Consider the following 16,784-nt stretch of genomic DNA (forward strand, 5'->3'; position numbering starts at 1 on the left):
CCAGTTCTTTCCCCATGTTTTTATATAATTGCTCTTGCCAACCAAATTGAGTATTTTGCATTTCTTCTTGCTGAACGGATTTGATTTATTAAATAATAATTTATTATGTATCACTTTAGGGTTTGCTGAGATCACAATTGGAAAGAGTGAGGATTGAAGTGACCCCTCCCACCTTTAGACTGTTTGCAGATAAAGTATTTTCTCTATTGTGAAATACTGCTATTAAATGCTGCTGGGGAATGACTGTTTCCTGAATCAATACCATCAGGAGCCTAGAGTAGGTGGCAGAACCCAGCTGCCAAGCATGTCAACATTTATTCCTTCTCCACAGTATTGTTAGCCTCCCAATGTGCTCAGGCTTAGAGAGCTGGGATCCAATCCTTCAGATTTTTCTCTGGGTTTAGCTGTGTGTGTGTCTTAGCGTTGTACTGGAACTGATGAAGACTTCCTTGCTTAAATAGACCTGTACGCTAGTTAGGACTGGCTCATGATTCCTTTAGGTTGCAATAAGAGACTATGTCTGTCTCAGTATATTCTTACTTTTTTTCCCCACCAATAATATTAGGATTTATCAGTTTTTTTGAGCATAGATCTGTCCAGAGCTAAGCTAGGATAAGTTATCTGACCTCAGAGTGTCTCTTCAAAATAAAATAAGGCCTATCAACCTATTTTTGCCTGTTCTCTTCAAAAGACACTTCAGTCTTGAATTGTGAGAGCCCTGACCCATGCTTGTCCTATCTATCACTGCAGTCACCATACTGCCAATAGGAGAAAAGTCCTTAGGGCAAAATGTGTGCTGCTTCTGAAAACCAATCTTTTAATTCTGGTCTCTCTGGTTCCTCTTGTTTTCCTGTTTGATAATCCTAGGAGTCATTTAGGGAAAGATAGGACAGCTATCTTCCTTGATGGTGTAGGGGAATTATCTTCTGGAAAGAGCTTCAATACCTCATTTGAGCAGATAATTCTTGACCAGATGATTGCTCATTAAAAGAATTCAGCTTTCAGTCTTAATGTTGTCATCAGCATCTGTAAGTTAGAAGAACTGAAAAATGCATGTTGAGTGTAAGCTTGAAGCACTCCTCTCAGGGACGTAAGGCCCTTAACCTTAATGGGAATTGAAAATGGACTGCTTCACTGTAAAACACAAAGGTGAGATAAATTAACCGGACTTTGGCTATTTTATTTTGTGGCTTTTACATTGGTAAATGCCAAATTATTAACTTAATATGAATCTTCGGAATTCTAATTTTTGAATGATTAATTTTCCTAATAATACTGTGGAATAAATAGGTTTCCTTTACAACTATAGGTGTTGTTCCGTGTCAGCACGCAGTCCTTCATGGATCACAGTGCAATGAGCTGAGACAAGCAAAGAGTGAGGGGACTAGGTACTCCCTTGGCTCTCCACCAGGCATCCCTGGGAGTAGGAAAAGAAATCCAGTTATCTGCAGTTAACACTGGGCAGACTAGGTGGCCAGGATAAAGTAGGTAGCCGTGAGTTGGTCACCCGGTTGTACGCTTCATGAAGGGGAAGAACTTTAAAATACCTGAGTTTGGTCTTTTATTGTCGGTGGAAGGAGAAAACAAAACAAAACAAAAACAAACAATAACAACAAAAAAGGGCTCAAGCTTAAATATTGATGCATTCATTTAGGCACTCCTAAAAAAAAATCATCATCACTTCATGAGATGACTGAGACAGTTTTTATCTGGGAAAAGCACATTTAATAGATGTTCCATGAGACAACAGAATAATTGATGACACTCCTCAGATTAATTTTTTTAATTGAAAATCATATACATTCCTTATACAAAGAGTATAAGAATATAAGTCTAGTTACATTATCAGTTCATTAAACATGTAAATAAAATGAGGAAAAGAAAATGGCAAGATTTTGACCATGGCCTAAGATGGATTGTTGTCACAATATTTAATAGAGTAGCATTTGTTTGCTCAAGCACCATAGTTATATCAGAAGTGTGTAGATTCCACACCTTTTTATGTATTTGAATTACCGTAGAAGAGCAGTTATGATTAGTAAGTTGCTTGGAGTTAAATCACAGCTTTCTACTCTTCAGTAGCAGTTATTCATAGATGCAGACTGTGAATATGGGAACATACACCATCTTAACTCTATTGTGGTCTTCCGAAGCGAACATTGTGATGTGGTACAGAACAGATCTTTGCCTTTTGGCTGTCTCGCTTTCTTCCTTATTTCATCTTCCCGGTGACTGAAAGCAGCTCAGTGAAGCAAGGTACACGCTGTACAGTATACTGTAGATACCCAGCATTCAGCATATACCCAGCTTATTACAGAAAAGCCCCTGCAGCATCTAGTCCAACTTTCTGACCTTTCTGTCCCTTAGAAATATGGGCATTGGTGGTAGGGCTCAGGATGTCTGGGTTAGCGGCAGCCTGTAGTTGTATAGTAGTGAGAAACGTACACCCACCTGTTCTTTGAAGGTGGATGAGTTCTTTGAAAAGAAAGGTGTGTTGGAACTTGTGGCATGATGGGTTTCTGTGCTGCAGAAATAATTGGCAGTGCGGCTGTTGGGATTTCCCACGCCTGCATGTAGTTTACTGACCATAGACGTTTGGATGTAGATGGCACGATTCATGGATCCTTTCTCTTACCAAACTTTGAATGGAGTTAGTACTGTTACAAAGAAAAGCAAAAATACATGTGTTGTGATGTAGTAATTCTGTTAGTAATTAGATGGGAATTAAGTTGCTAAGCAATTACCAAAAATTTGTCAAAATATCTGCCATCTCCCCTAGGATTATTTATGGAGAATCAGGTCTCTAGTACTGTAGAGTCGTTTGTGACCTGCTGCATATATATCATCTCAATCTCAGTTTAGTAACTTCATTTAGTAAGCTCACTTGAGCACTACAACCCCTTTGAGTGTTCTCTCGAGGCCTTTTTAGGTATGACAGCCATACACAGTGCAGGCTCTGTGAGCAGGGAGGGTTTCCCTCCTGCTCGGAGGAGGTGCTGTGTTCTTCAGAATGCACCAAGTTGACTTACGAGTAGAAATGTGTGTGGTAAAATCTATAGAAGAGCAGTTGAATGGTAAGAGCTGACTTAAAGCAGCACCAATGTTATAATTTGGAACTGAAGGATGGTCTCCAGAAAATCCCCCATCCTGCTGTTACAAATTCACCTTGAAGGATGGTTGTGACTGGCTGCTGACAAAGGCTCCTGCTGGCAAAAGACATAATATATATTGCTACAGGTCACATAATGGTAAATGAACACTTACTGTCTCTGTGGCAACTGGATTGATTATTGTGTCCACCTCCGAACAGATCTGGCTTTGTTTTACAAGTAAATGCGTTTGCCCCTGCTGTGTTGAAGTCAGAAGATGGGTTCAAATACACAGAGCTTGAAGTGAAGACAGTAGTGATGTGCACAGGAGATAGTTTCAGCTTTTGCAAAATTACTTGTCATGTGTGTATATAGAAATAAATGACTAGGGATATATGCACATTCTTTTTTTTTCTTGTAAGCGTGATTTTCTTTTTGCAGGCCTACATACCTAGAATGTTATTTCAAGTTAGCAGAGAATATTTCATTGCCAGGTACTGGCTTCGCATCATAACCTGTGGTTTGATAAAAAGGTCTCTGTTGGTAAATACCATTTAACTTTAACACACTTGAGAAAATTAGAGATGCAAGAAAGTCCACGTAGGAAGTTTTTCAGATCGGAGCCTGTGGTGCATATTTCCCTTTGCTAAAATGCCATGTCCATTGTCCCAAATGGGAATTTGAATATTTTCACATTGATTGTTCGCTGCCATGCAACCAGAGAGGCAGTGTCACCTTAAAGAATGACCATATGGATTTTCGGGATGTGAGAGGCATGGGTATGCACATATCAGAACAAGCTCTGGTAACTGTCTCATTTGAGGAGTATCATGTTTGAAATCATGGTTAATCAAGTGGGCCAAATCTATATTGTAATTGACTTTCTAGCTTTTAACCTTCCGCAAGCTCTTTGAGGATATGGGATGGTGAAGCTCAAGTCCTAGCTGTGCTCGATGAGGCACCCATGTCTCAGCCTGAGCTGTTAACTGTTCTAAGGTAGCATATTTGCAAAATTCTTAGGAGTTTCATCTTTACTCCAGTACAGAATGAAAAATGTTTTCTAATTTGTCATGAAATACAGTTCTTGTGTTCCTGCCAGCCACAACTGTAACTTCTGGCAAGAGTCGGTTTGGACTGCAGTCAGCACTGCGATCGGGGAAAACGGAGTAGTAGCCTGGAGCTCGCTCTGCCACCCACCTCCAGAGCTGGGTCAGACATGCAGAGACCTAAGCTCTGAGTGCACTGTGCACTTGCTCCATGTAATAATGTCTGACAGGAGGTTGAGAGATACCATGTTTTGATGGAGAAGATTTTTTTTCCAGTTAAAGGCATTCAAACATATCTTTCTCTCATGTTTATTTATATATGCATATACATATACTTAATACCTACCCTTCAAAGGCAGATACAGTTTCAGAGGTGGAGTCTGAGCTGTTTTCATGAGGGAATTTTTGGCTTCCTCTCGATCTCCTTGTTCAGGATTCTACATCACGTTCTCATATGCAACTGTGGAGCATATTTGCAAGTATTGATTGGACTGAGGTGAAAACAGCACAGCACTGAATTTTCAGGGATGTATAAGCAGCAGCATGACATTCTCTGCTTCCCGTGGAGTTCAGCTCCACAACCAAGTAAAGACTGGCCCAAAGATTGAATAAGCTATTTGCCATTTTTACTTGCTGTATTTTCACATAGATGTTTATTTTGTCGTCAAAGCATCTTTGTCTTTTTTTCCTTCCCTGTATTAACTTGCTCTAGTTTTTTGGCTGGCATCTTCCCCTTCGTCTAGGTAACGTCAGAATGAAACCCCTGACTTTGTCACTGAAGCAATTTTTCACTAGAAGCCTTCTCTGCCAAGTAATTTCTAATGGCATCATTAGGTAAGAACCATGAGCTACATAAAAAATAAAAAAAAATAATAAAAAAAACACCTTAGATTTAATTGCTTTAAAAGGTCTTTTCATGTGCAACAACAACTGCTGTATTTTAGTAAACTGGTAGTATATGATGTGAGGGAATGGAGACTTGAAGAGACCAGAGCAATCTTCAGAAGAAAGCAAAAGAAAACAAAGATGCTTGTCTGGATCTGTGTCAGTAGGAGGCCACTGTGGCCCTACAGGAGTTAATTTGTTAAGTATGTTGCTGCTGGCATGCTAATTAGGTATTTCTTGAACCAAGGAACTGTCAGTTGCAAGTTTCAGAACTATTATTTATTTTTTTTAAAGGCAGATGAAAGTTTCTTAACAAGACTGTTCAATAATGTTTCCAGTAATTGGAAGAAATTGACAGTTTTGATGAGGAGAAGGGCCTTTGCTTTTGAGTTGCCTGCTCTAAAGGGAAATTTTAGAAAGGTGGAAGAATGAGGGTAATGGAGCCCACAGCCCAAACCTTGTAGGGTAATTGTTTAGGCTGAAGAAGTCCTAAACTGGTTGTTAGTGCTAATGTGACTTTCAGGGATAGGTGGAGCTACCAACTGTGAATGGCTATAAAAGCGTAAGTGTGCCTATTCAAAGAGCAGGGTGATCTGTGTGTTTGTTGCATGTAGATTACCTTTGATTGTTAAGAATGTGCAATCCTTCACCTTTTTTAAATAGAAATGATTGAATAGTCATAGCTCCCATGAGAACATAATCATTCATACTGTGCTATAGAAGACTTGAAGACACTTCAGGGAAGTACATAGCTGTGAATTGAAACCATCCATAAGTATGGTGTGTCCTAAATATGTTAGTGCAAACACTGCTTCCACCCTGTCGCAATGCTAACTTCAGCACATTCCTGTATTTCCTATAGTGCCCCCCGCCCTCCCAATGATGGATCCTAATCCCAGAGAGACAAATAAGTGAACTAATATTTAAAAAAATGCTGGAAATTGTTCTGTAGAATAAGGCAAAAATGGTTTCCTTTCCCTTATTCTTATATGCTGTTTTATTTCACATGCCATCTATTAGAACTCAAGTACTGTCTACACCAATTTTGCAGACATAGCGTGGTTAATTTTGATACCATTGAAAAATCATTTAGAAGGTGTAAAAAAGATAATGCCATTATTATATGTACGTCAAATAAGCATAACATCAACAAGCCAGATAAATGGAGAAATATGCCTTTCAGTAGGCTTTTGTTTGTTTGTTTCTGAGCTCTCTGAGCAGTCTCCTGATTGACGAGGGCATGTGTCTTCTCAGGGCTGGATGGGGCTTTCTTGACAGTGGATCCAAAGAATCAAAACAGCGTCCTCTCTCTGTCTAATGTGTAATAATGAACATACATGTACACACCACCTGTCTTGAACAGTATTTTATTCTAGTTTTCTATCTGGAATACTAGACTTATTTACTTCTTACAAATAGCCAGCATTCTATGCACATAGAATCTGTAATTTTTAACATGCCTTTCTGTTTTAGCACATAGGGATGTAAATTATTCAGATAAATTGCTCAAATCTATGTGATCCATTCTTAGCAATTCAGTTTTCAGAGACCAAATGTTTAGCTCTGTGGTCAGAAATAATCTTAGGAAATCTAATGACTGTCAAGCTTGTCTTAAATAGCTTTTCTGTGTTTGGAAAAGCATCACTTAGCTCAAATCGGTCCAAAGAGTAGGGAGAAAAATGTTTTGGTCTTAATCTCTTTTCAGAAAATTCTTTCATATCAGGGTCATGTTTTTTTTTGTTTTGTTTTGTGTTTTTTTTGTTTGTTTGTTTGTTTGTTTGTTTGTTTTTTCATGTTCTGTTAGTGAGCTTTCTGCTTCTGCTTTTCTATCGCACTTAGAAAACTGGCAAGTACGTATCACTCTGACGTGGTGATTTTGATCATTTTTTTTGTTTGCAGTCCAAAAGGGACTCACTTTCAAACTACCTTCAGACACAGTGTTTGTAGAACTGGGGCAGTTGTGGATTCAGAATGTCAAGCTGCACTTCTTGGCAGTGATAAATCTCATGACCATTACAGGCAGCATTCCCTCTTGCAGACATCAAATTCAGATGAAGGCTGAATTTGCCCTCGTTCTTACATGCCGAAAATTTTCAGTTGTTTGGATCTGTGAGTCTGTTTCAGGCCTGTAGATGTTGCATTTTGTGTTTTTTTCAAGGAAGACACTAATTGACAGTTATGCTTTGATGTTAACTGTAACGATGTAAATCTGGAGCACTGTAATTGTTTTAGCTTTTTACCCCCATCAAAGCCTTTTTCTGCTTTCTGAATCTTCTCTTATTCAGTGTAGTATCTTTGAATGCTGCCTTATGAATCCTTGGTTTTAGTAGCTCCGTATCCAGTTAGGCTTTGTAAGAACAGACTTTGAACTGGTGAATCTTTATTTATTTAAAGGACTTGGCCATGAGCAAAATGCACTAGCAGCCATCAGTTTGCCTTGCCTATTGGTGGCAAGCGTGAGGAGAAAATGAAGGTAAGGCAGACTGCAGCAGTAGTAATTACCTAGGTGCTTGTTTAACCATGCAGCAAGTAATGAAGTCAGGGACTGTAATGTCACATCAACTACATTACCTCATTTTCTTCTCTTGCAGACACAGGGAGGTTAAAAATAATGAGCCTGTCTGCCTCTCCCCATACCCCTGAGCACATTGAATCACAAGCACCTTCTTTCTAAAACAAATTTATTTCTTGCTGCCTCCTTCCCAACAAAGACTTGCCCGTGATGAATACCAGACTTCGCAGCATATTTGTCAAAGCGGTGCACCTGTGAGGGTTCCAGCACAAGATAAATTTTGGCAGGCCGAGGGAGTAGGGGGAAGTACTAGGCAAGGAATAAATCTTCGTGTGTTGCACCGGACTGCGAATGAACATTCTCCTCCTAAGGATCGCCCCTCTGACAAGTTATGATAAATTACACTCTTTGTTGACACCTTCATCATGTTATTTATGGCTCATTAATGGAACCGAAAAGGAGACTTGTAGCGCAACAGGGGCATTGTACAGTGCTTTTTCCACTACGTTGGAACTCAAACCAAAGAACAAAAAAGGGAAAGAAAAGGTGAAGCAATATATGCATGTGTGTACTCTTCACTGGAAAGAGCTAGATGCTGTGAGATACCAGTCCAGAACTGTAGCAAGTGCTCTCAAAAGCATTTGTTTGGTCCTCTTGGATGTCCCAGTAGACATTGTGTATGTTTGCCATGAGCTTTAATCTTTAATTTGTACATTTGTGCTGCTTTGCCTGTTGTTGAAGTGTAAGATTATCAATCCTATATTAAGGTAAGTGTCTAGCCTATTGCTCTGGACTCAACCATTCCTTGCTCTGCTGATAGCATTCTTCCCTGTGCTTCCTATTACTCTCTTGCCAAGAGTCGGGCCATTCTGCCATGATGGTGGGTGAGAAGGAAGGAAACTGAATTGCTGCTGAAAGAGTGGAACATCTCTGAACACAAAATGCTGTTCTTTTTTTGGCATTGTATGCCTAATTCAGTGATGTGTTGTTTTGGGCAACCTTGGTGGATCCTAGCCCTCTGTTGCTGTTAAAGGCTAGGTCTTTTGGCCAAACGCCCTGTCATGGCAGTATGGGCGGGCGTTTTCTCTGAGAGGATGTAGTGTAAACAGGAAGGGGGAGAGGTGCAAGATCTGAGAGGGTGGCTGTCTACACTTGTTATGCAAGAGGTGCCTGCAGGAAGCGTAGCTGAAAGTCATTGAGGGGGATGATAAAAGATAGAACCAAATCCTCTTCAGTGGATAAATAAGAGGCAGATGAGCTCGCTTCTCTGGAGAAGTGCAGATCTGATGCTGAGCTGTTCAAAATCCGAAGTTGTTAGAAGAAGCTATGGCCTGAAGAGAAATACAGTAAACTGAGTCATGAGATTATCTGTCATTTATGTGTTCTGTGAGACAGGGGTACCTTCAAAGACTGGCCAAGAAAGAAACATGTTTCACTATCAAAGGATTCTGTGATAACCCTTCAGCATCTCATTGGAGATACCATCTGAAATGTACACATATCCATAGATGCATGAGCAGCATTAGTCATGCACTTGCTGTTTAGGCTCCTCTCTTCTAAAGGAGCCAGGTCCTTCTGTAGTGGTAAGCTTGGGAGTTCCTTAAATCAGTCAGGGAATGACATGCCTCTTGTTAGTATGGTTGAGAAGGAGGCAGTACTTGGGTTGGGTTTCTAGAGATGAGAGCTTTGTTCTGATGTAGTTGCTTTACCTGCTTTGTAGGCATAATTAAACTTGTTGAACTTTAGGTGCTTTGGCATGTCTCTTTAGGTGTGAAATAAGGCAGCTCTTTTATCTAAAGATTGAAAAATCAGTTATATAGGGGCAGGATGTAAACAGATAACATTGACCATGAAAGTGAATTCTGCTTCTGATGCCTGTCCAGCCTCTCGGTGCAATGCAGTGGCAGTCCCTTTATGCTGCCAGCTGAGGAATCTCTGTGTATAGGGGCGAACTCCCCAGTGTCATTCAGTTAGGGGAAGGCACCCTATTTTGCAAGATTCTGTAGCTTATAGATAGCTGTTCTGCATGGGCTCCCCATAGCTGCTTATTGGCTGCCAATAAATTATTACAGCAGTTGCTGTTGTTTCTGTTTCAGATGTTACACTTGGTCATTTATTGTTAAGACTTGCAGACTGGGTGACACCCAGAAAAATCTACTTAGAATCCAAACCCTTGTTTAGATAGGTGATGATTTGGCCTGGGGGAAGCAGGGCCTTTGGAGCTGGCAGGAGCATGCAGCTGCCAGCAGTGCCGGTTAAGGAGCAGGGAATGTTTTTGCACCTGCGGCTGCTGGTTGCAGGGCTGGGCTGTGACACGTGGGCGCTGCAGCTCCGTGCAGGGGTGCGCTGAGGGGTGCTGTAGCTTTGGAGCCAAGCTGGGAACATGGCAGCACTGCCATAGGGGTGCACGGCACTGGATCCCGCTGACGGCTCCCTGTTGGTCCCGCTGCTCGCTGTGGAGCCTGCTTTCCTCTCAGAGGTGGTGCAGCTCCCCGTGCTGCCAAGAGCAGCTTTACCCACAGGGGTTTTATTTCCCTTTTCCTTTTTATACGCAACATGAATAAGGATTGAGGCAGTGTGATAGCCTGTGAGCTCTGGGGCAGTGGAGAGCACTGGCTGCACAGCGCCGCAGTCCCCGTGCGGGGCTGAAGCCACCTCATAAACAGGGGAGGGGCGGGTGGGAGCCGCCGCTGGCTCCAACGGCCGCACGGGGCGCGTGCCCCGCTCTCGAGACCGCCGCGGCCCGCGCGAGCTCGGCGCCTTCCCGCCTTCGAGGGCGTGCAGCCAATCAGCGCCGCGCACGCTCAGCCCGCTCCCCACCCGCCGGAGGACGCTGAGGCGAGGCCGTGAGGGAGCCGCGGCCGTGGCGGGGGATCTGCCGGGCTCTGCAGCGCAGTGATCAGTGATTCCCTCAGCGATCAGTTCTTACCTGCAGGCCTGCCTGCTAACGGGCGCTGCTATTTTTCATGTACGTTTCCAATTCCTTTCTATACGTTTAGTCTGGTTTACATAGGACAGTCTAAGTGGGGCTGCAGTCGTAACAAATATGAACTCAAAAGGTGGATGCTCCTTTACATCTGGAGAACAGGGTCACCAGGAGCAAAAGAGAATTGCACCCGAAACGTTAGCCCCTTTGCTCTATTCTGAATTGCAACCCAACCCCAGGCTGAAGGGCAGCAATCTGTCGGTGACTTGCTTTGTCTGTAATCCCTCGGTAAGGAAATGTGGTGCTGTTGGTGGGTGCGGTGGCCAGCACAGAACCTGGACCCAGGGGGGTTCGGTGTACACAGATAACTGGTTACAGCATCACCTCCCCCCCCCCCAAACCACACCACAGCAAGGTAAAATGCTGAGGGAGAACCAGCACAAGCAGATATGCTTGGGTTTCCACCTTCTTCCACACTAGATAAATTTGATGTTTAAATATTAAAGAATGTTTTTAATATTATGTTCTGAGCTCACACGTACTCTGGAGGCAACCTGGGTGCTCAATGATTTGTCCGGTGCTGCAAAGCATCCTGCACAGTCTTGCTCACCCTCCCTTTTTTCCTCTCCTTTAGGCACCGATTTAAATGTGAGTGCTGCTTATAGGCCTTCTGTCCTTCATACCCCATGCTGGTTACCAAAGTATTAGCAGCTACTTCTAGAGCCAGGAAGTAGAACTCTGCAGGCTGAATGTGAGCAAAGAGAAGAAAATCATACAGGCAGCACAAGTCTGAGAAAAATAGATCAAGTGAGGAAAAAAGTTTGCAGCAGGCATGTTAGCACAGTTAGTTTTAAAAACAGCTGTAACTAACATCCAGTTCTACTGAAGTAGGCAGAACCACCTCCAATACGGCATCATATTTCTCATTCTCTATCCTTTGAATGGGAAATCAGCATTTAGTGTCTTCTGTTTTGTTGTTTTGTAGTTGTCTTTTTTTTTTTTAACAATAATGTATGTTTTTTTAAAGTACTCAGAAAACATAATTACAATTTTTTTTTCAGAGTTTTCACTGATGGATTACCTTTCTCATTTTTGGATTTTTTTTATTAAAAGCTGCATGTAGCAATTTGGGCCATATCACTAGCACAAGAAACAGGTCCGTGAATGAGGCACTTTGACTGAAATAGCCTTGAAGAGCTGCTGCTTCCTCATCACTCCTGTCTTTCCTGGCTGTCAGATTTCCAGGAGTTTGACTTAACATGCTTAACAGATCTTTTTATATATATATATATATATATATATTATGATTGCAGCATGTCGTGGTGGGTATGGTAGAATATCTGTGTGATGAGCAGCTATAGTGAAATAATTCCAGTTTAATATTACATTTGAGTTTCATTATGCCAACTTTTTTCTTCATTATTGATGGAACGGAAATTTTATGCATGGTATCCTATCTCTGTCCCTAATAGAAAGGCATAATCTGAAAGTGCTTTTTAGTCACAAGTCATCTTGTTCAGTCTTTCACTGCCTTGGGATAGTTTTAGACTAAGCCATTTTTATTTATTATTAATCATATCACTGGGACATATGAATTGATTCTCTGCATATTTGCATGTGCCCATTGCTTCATTTCCAGATGTTGATACAAAGGCTTAACCATCACAGCATGCGAAGACAGCACCATCTCTTGGGCTTCAAATACTGTAACCATGTGAGTAGGCTTCCCCTCTAATTAGTCTATGAACTGTGAACTGGAGGTAACTCATGGACAATAGTTTACAGAATTTATGTAACCCTAACAGGCCTTAAATTCTTGGACTACTTAAACACGAATCAGTCACATACAGCTAACAACACACTCGTGATCTCAAACTTCGCTGCTTTTTTTTTCAGGCTGTGGAACTGCGTTCTTGTTTCTGTGACGTGAGTAGAAACCATGTGCTCTGTAGTAATGAAGATACTGAAAAGAATGATAGCAGCACTGGTGTCTTACTGAAATTGAGCAATTAAGGTATATAAAAGCAAAACAAAATTCTTTGGTGGAGGGGTAACATTTGAAAAATGGTGCTATTCTTGATAACAAATAGGAGAGAGCAGAATCGGCAGCTGTAATCAGCTCATGGGAGGTAAGTGCCACCCACACCACGAAATGTTGGCTTCAGTCTGACTTTCTGCTTTTTTGTTCTTTGTCAATTACAAAGCTAAAGGAGGAGGGAAAAACAACCTCCAAGTCAGTCTTACATAATACTTTGTTTAGTAAAGGTTCTACTAATCATGTCAATACTGAGCCTCTAGTAGCTAGTTTTTGGTAATTACATTGGAAATGCCCAGTTTGTACATAGTAATTCCAACTATAATTACCATGAAATTATATAACTGCAAATTACTCTGTCATGTGGATGGCCTAAATAAGCATGTATAGTACCTGCTCTGTGATAACAAATTAGAATTACATGGTTGGTTAGCTAGTAGTAATATGAGATTTTTTGAAGTGGCCAACCAAGCTGGCGAGTTATGTGGGAAGAAAGCATGTTCTTTTTCTAACTCGTGGTTTAGATTTTCAAGTAATAGATTATTTCTTTCCCTGCTTAAAGGGAAAAAAATAAAACGGGGGGATGTCTGACTTGGGGTTTGTTTTTAATGAACATTTACATTGTATTGAATCATTTGCTTGGTCATTGCCGGCTGCTATGTTTATTCTCCTGGGTGCCTGCTGCTGCTTCTGGGGCATTTCCAGTTTGTGGTGTGCAGTGATTTTTAATTGTATGCGTTGGACTGATTCACTATTTTTTTCTTTTAATCAAAGAGCATTTTGTCCATTTGCAGGAAAAAAAAAAGTGTAGAAAATAGCTAGAGAGATTGTATACAGGTACTTTTTGCTTCCTTTTAGTTTTCTTTGAGGACTGGAAAAATAAAGTGTGAAAGTCATGCATCATAAAACAGCCTGCTCACTGTGTGGGAATTCTGTACATCTGTACTGTAATTCTTCCTTAGAAATGATAGAAGTAATGTCATTGTTTCTCTTTCGTACTTAATCTCTAATCTGACGTGTTGGGGAAAGAAGGCACGCTTAACAGAAAATGGTGGTATTGGGTCATTTGAAAGCCTAGCCTCAGCTAGTGTAGAACTACGGTAGCTCAACATACAGCCTTACTCTGGAAGTGGATTCCTGGTTCATGCATGCATGAAGGTTAGTACTGCTAGTTGTTTTACATGATGAGAGCGAAGATGCAACCTTGACAAACACAAAACTGATTAAATATGTTTTTTTCTCCAAGAGTGTTGCTGTATTTATGGTAGTCACAGCCAGAAATGAAGTTACTGCTGAAAATGGCTTCTGCATCTCAGTGCAGAATCCAGGGATGAGCGAAAGAAGAGAACAAAAACTCCACCTTAGTTTGGAACTCTGGTGGGGAAATTAATGACAATGGAAAAACAAAATGTTGGCTGGAAAACAAAAATGTTGTCTTTAGTTTGGGCTAAATGTAGATGGTGTTTTCACTAAAGCCCACCAGGTGGCAGCATGAAGAGGTTCTTACGTTACTTGATCTGTTATGCATGCTGTCTGGAAATTTAATGGAGTGGGGGGATTTGCCATGGAAAAAATGAGTTGCTGCAGTCGGACCATGTTGAATATGGATTTTTCTTGTCTGACTGGACCTGTTTTTAAAACCATTTGGAGAAGACTTTATCTCTTTAAAAAGCTTGTTTCATTTAATTTGATTGTTAATGATCTTAGTATGTTGTAATTTGACCATGGCAAAGACTATGTAACTCAGGACTTAGTTTTTATTAAAGGTTAGAACTTCTTTCTTTTTCAATGGTAATTGAATCTTCGTGCAAAGGTCATGACAACTGAGCTTTTTATCTACAAGAATCACACAGAAACGTGTAACTGAGACAAAAATTGGTCACTTTTCACCCCAAGCCATTCTACCTTCAAAAGTTAAGTTTTATGAACTGTATTTTAATTCTGTCGATCTGATTTGTGGCTTCTTTGGTCTTTCCCCAAATACATTGCTTTATAACCTCAGCTGTTTGTTCTTATCAAAATTTCTTCTGTATTTCTTGCAGAATCTCTTCTTTACCTTGCTTCCTATCTTGAGGGATAAACATTTGTAGAAGCAAGTAGTTGCAGGTGGAGTTTGCGTTGTTTACACACAGTTGCAACTCCAAATGCATAGCGTCCATTCACAACAGCTTGTTTCTGACAGCGTCATTTGTTAGTCATTGGAGTGGCAGATGAAAAGCACTACTAAGAGGGTTAACGAGTATCCCCACAGATGGTAGCAGGCCCTCTGGAAATGGTCATCTTTGCCATTTATATCCTGCATTTGGTAGACATTCCCTTGAGTTGCCATGACAAATATTATGCACTTCTCATTCCAAGCAAACATGAAATGTGGTATATGCAAACATGTATCTATGTTAAACAGCATTAGCATGGAAATTCTTAGCCTGGAAATGATTCAGTTAACAATTTCTTTTGTTTGTTGTCTACCTTCTGCTTTTCTCATAGCTAGGTTCATCACATTGATTCTTCAATGAAGATTTTTCCATTCTCATATTCTCCTTACTCTGTTCTTCATGTCATCTCTTAAAAAAAAAATAAATCCATCTTTCAGACAGTGCTGATTTGGAACTTAACGGTAGAATGGTTTGCCATGACTATGACTACTTTTTGGTAACTGATATATTTCGGAAGGTTTGCATGAGAGTTTGTAATTCTGGTTCAAGTGAATTCTGCAATGAGCCCTTTGTTGTCATTGTTGGCTAGGTGCTTAGCCTAACTCTGGTTAACTTTCAAAAGAAAACCACCAAAAAAACATGCATAGTTACTTATTTAGGCTATCAGAGAAATGTTTTGAGAGAGTTTTATTGCAGAGAAATTGTTTGACTATCTGAGCTGTACTTGGAACTGTTAAGAGATGTGGTAAAAAGGTAACTGATAAACATGTTTTTAATCTGAAGCAGGATGGGATTTTTTCAGCCATTTTGTTTGTTTTGAATTTTTGTACAAAAGTGACGACAATTGTTAGGACATCTGTTGATGTGATGCGTGTTATGTAAAAAAAAAAAAAAAAGCACAAAATCTTTTTTATACTGCAAAACCAATTGCAATCCAGTGAAATGTATTAAAAGTGGAGAATTTCTGTGCAAGTGTACCCTTTTATAGCATGTGCTCTTAGTCACATTTGCTCTAACACTTCACTATTAATACTCCTGAAGTCAAGTAAAGTCCTTCTGAGAGAGTCAAGGTACTTGTTTAAGACCAATTTTTGTGTGATGGTTACATGAAAAAGGTCTTTGAACTTTGTGCAGTCTTTGTTACTATTTTAAAAATGGTAGCAGAGTTCTTCCTCCACCAAGTTAACCTAGTATCTGGGGCTATGTTCCATTCACTTGCTAACCCTCAGCTTTACCTATACAGATTTACTTGACAGTTGTGTACCTCATAGGGCTGTGTAAGTAACTGTATAAAATATCTCCAAGTTAATGACTCCAAAGTAATCCGAAGGGTATAAAACATATATCCTACAGATGTAGTACTTTCCAATTCTACATGTATGTCACCTAGTCCAGTAGTTTTTTTTCACATCTTCAGTGTATCAGCAGTTCCATTGACACAGATAACTTTCTTCCTGTTGATTTTACTTTCTTACTTTTGAGCCAAAGTATCACCAAAGCTAGAAAATTACCTGGTCCATTTGAAATTATTAGGTAAACTGGGATAATAAATGTGAGCCAGGAAGGGGGTAAATCATAATAATAGAAACAGTGTTACCTCAGAATGCTTCTAGTTAGTGTGTATCAAATGACTGATTCCCGCCAGTCTCTTGTGGAATGGGATGCCTCCTGATTGAGGTCTTCATGTTACTTGATGATTTTGCTCTGTGTAGTGTGCCAAAACTGTGATGAAATGACTACATACAGCAAGCAACTGATGTTCATTTTTCACTTTACAAATTGGTGTAAGGTTTGAAGGTTACTCTTTGGCACAACTCCTGTAAATAACAGCTGGGGGGGGAGAGTGGAACAAAAACAAAGCTGCATGGAAGTTTCAGAGGACAAGTAACCACTTTCTGGCAATACTAATATTGTTTCTACAGCAGTGATACCTTTTATGGTTATTTGTTGGTTTTGACCAAAAATAAGTACTTCCCAATTTATTCTTCTAATACTTTAAAATTCCTAGTCGTCTTTGTGATGCTATCATTTTGATGTTCTGCTGTGGTTTTCAAAAGCAGGTGAAAGAGATGAGAATGCCTATGAATACTGGTTGTCTGCTATTGCTTTAACATATTATATCCTGAAAGTCTTGG

General features: G+C 40.3%; 1 protein-coding gene and 1 long non-coding RNA gene across 4 annotated transcripts in view; one reads left to right on the plus strand and one right to left on the minus strand.

Annotated features, from left to right (window-relative positions):
• LOC137863093 (uncharacterized) overlaps nucleotides 1-16,784 on the minus strand; it is a 508,128-nt gene that overhangs the window by 222,414 nt on the left and 268,930 nt on the right. The window lies entirely within an intron of this gene.
• The window catches only part of RORA (RAR related orphan receptor A), a 409,489-nt gene that overhangs the window by 175,672 nt on the left and 217,033 nt on the right, over nucleotides 1-16,784 (plus strand). The window lies entirely within an intron of this gene.

This window comes from Anas acuta, chromosome 12, assembly GCF_963932015.1.
Source record: "Anas acuta chromosome 12, bAnaAcu1.1, whole genome shotgun sequence".
NCBI lineage: Eukaryota > Metazoa > Chordata > Aves > Anseriformes > Anatidae > Anas > Anas acuta.